This window comes from Mizuhopecten yessoensis, unplaced genomic scaffold, assembly GCF_002113885.1.
Source record: "Mizuhopecten yessoensis strain PY_sf001 unplaced genomic scaffold, ASM211388v2 scaffold9293, whole genome shotgun sequence".
Classification (NCBI taxonomy): domain Eukaryota; kingdom Metazoa; phylum Mollusca; class Bivalvia; order Pectinida; family Pectinidae; genus Mizuhopecten; species Mizuhopecten yessoensis.
In genome coordinates, this window is record NW_018407975.1 from 137,691 (window position 1) to 140,052 (window position 2,362).

Sequence of the window (2,362 nt, forward strand, 5' to 3'; positions counted from 1 at the left end):
AATCACAATATTACAATGTTGTCCCCTTCGTAATATATATCACAATATTACAATGTTGTCACCTCCCTAATATATATCACAATATCACAATGTTGTCCCCTTCCTCATATATATCACAATATTACAATGTTGTCACCTTCCTAATATATATCACTATATCACAATATTACAATATTACAATGTTGTCCCCTTCCTAATACATATCACAATATCACAATATTACAATATTACAATGTTGTCCCCTTCCTAATATATATCACAATATCACAATATTACAATATTACAATGTTGCCCCCTTCCTAATATATATCACAATATCACAATATTACAATATTACACATATAGGTTGATTATATATAATGCAATGGGATACAAAAAACCTGGAAGAAAAGGACGTGTTAGAAAGTTCATAATAATTGGTTTAGAGTGAAGTATCTCTGTCATATAAAATATCTCGAAGAAGAACGAGGTGTTACAAAATTCATACTAATTGTGTTTGACATCTCTGTAACATGAAATAACTCGAAGAAAAACGAGGTGTTAGAAAATTCATAATAATTTAGTTTGAGTGTAGTTTCCCCGTTACATATTATATATTTGTACACATTTGTTATCTGTTTTAGGCTGGAGAGACAGGAGGCTGTTTTACACCATTCACAATGGATGTCTGCCTCCTGTAGAGCTCAGCTGGAGGTGGTCACAAGATGGATACTTATGGGTGAGATGTACCAGTTATCTCCCTTTATGTAGAGAACTTAAGTTAATAACATTCCAGTTAACATTTCTTAGTAGGTATCAAGTAAAACAAATAAATGCACTCATATTTGATGTCACCCTGGTAAAATACTAGCCGCTTCCTACTGTCTCGGCTAAGAAGAATGTCTCTTTTACCTCATTTGGTAGAGTGCAAAACTAGTAAACCAGAGGTCCCGGGTTTGACTCGTAGTGGAGGCATTGAAAAAATAATGACCTCTGTTACATTGGCGCCCAAGTAGGGACCCGGTAAATTTGACAAAAAGACTCAACGATACTTCCAAAGGAATCGTTATGACCCCTGGAAAACTCGGGACTAGTTCTTTCCTGGAGGGGGATAATGTCATCCTGGTAAAATACTATCCACTTCGTACCAACTCGGCTGAGGAGATTTTCTTTTTATAGCTCATTCGGTTAGGCCTAATACTAGTAAGCCAGAGGTCCCGGGTTCGACTCCTAGTGGAGCTATTGAAAAAATAATGGCTTCTGTTACATTTATTTTTGTCTAAAAAGTTGAGTGTCATCATGTCTCAACATTATACAGGACAAATATCACATGACAACTTGGGGAATACCCTCTCCTCCATCAATACCACATGACAACTTGGGGATTACCCTCTCCTCCATCAACATCACATGACAACTTGGGGATTACCCTCTCCTCCATCTATATCACATGACAACTTGGGGAATGCCCTCTCCTCCATCAACATCACATGACAACTTGAGGAATACCCTCTCCTCCAACAATATCACATGACAACTTGGGGAATACCCTCTCCTCCATCAATATTACACTCAGTATATTGGCAAAACCAGTCTCCTTTACTCTTCTGTAGCAATCCCTCTTACGAACTGAGGTGCTATCACAGTAATGTTATCATCAGCATTGATTGTAAAAATAAACAAAAATAGGACTATGAAAGCCTTCAAGTACATTAATAAATAATAGTTATATTTAAGTGATTAACTAGATTGAGATATTAGAATAGGCTAGATTGAGACATTAGAATAGGCTAGATTGAGATATTATAGAAAAGGCTAGATTGAGATATTAGAATAGGCTAGAGTGAGATATTATAGAATAGGCTAGATTGAGATATTTTAGAATAGGCTAGATTGAGATATTAGAATAGGCTAGAGTGAGATATTATAGAATAGGCTAGATTGAGATATTTTAGAATAGGCTAGATTGAGATATTAGAATAGGCTAGATTGATATATTATAGAATAGGCTAGATTGAGATATTATAGAATAGGCTCGATTGAGATATTAGAATAGGCTAGATTGATATATTATAGAATAGGCTAGATTGAGATATATAGAATAGGCTAGATAGAGATATTATAGAATAGGTTAGATTGAGATATTATAGAATAGTCTAGATTGAGATATTATAGAATAGGCTAGATAGAGATATTATAGAATAGGTTAGATTGAGATATTATAGAATAGTCTAGATTGAGATATTATAGAATAGGCTAGATTGAGATATTTTAGAATAGGCTAGATTGAGATATTAGAATAGGCTAGATTGAGATATTATAGAATAGGCTAGATTGAGATATTAGAATAGGCTAGATTGAGATATTATAGAATAGGCTAGAT

General features: G+C 34.3%; 1 protein-coding gene across 3 annotated transcripts in view; it reads left to right on the forward strand.

The window, feature by feature from the left end:
• The window catches only part of LOC110457666, a 117,713-nt gene that overhangs the window by 51,048 nt on the left and 64,303 nt on the right, over nucleotides 1-2,362 (forward strand). For all 3 annotated transcript variants that reach the window (XM_021509025.1, XM_021509024.1, XM_021509026.1), the window contains exon 3: nucleotides 624-718. The gene's annotated coding sequence lies outside the window, so the exon portion shown is untranslated. The remainder of the gene's footprint in view (nucleotides 1-623; nucleotides 719-2,362) is intronic.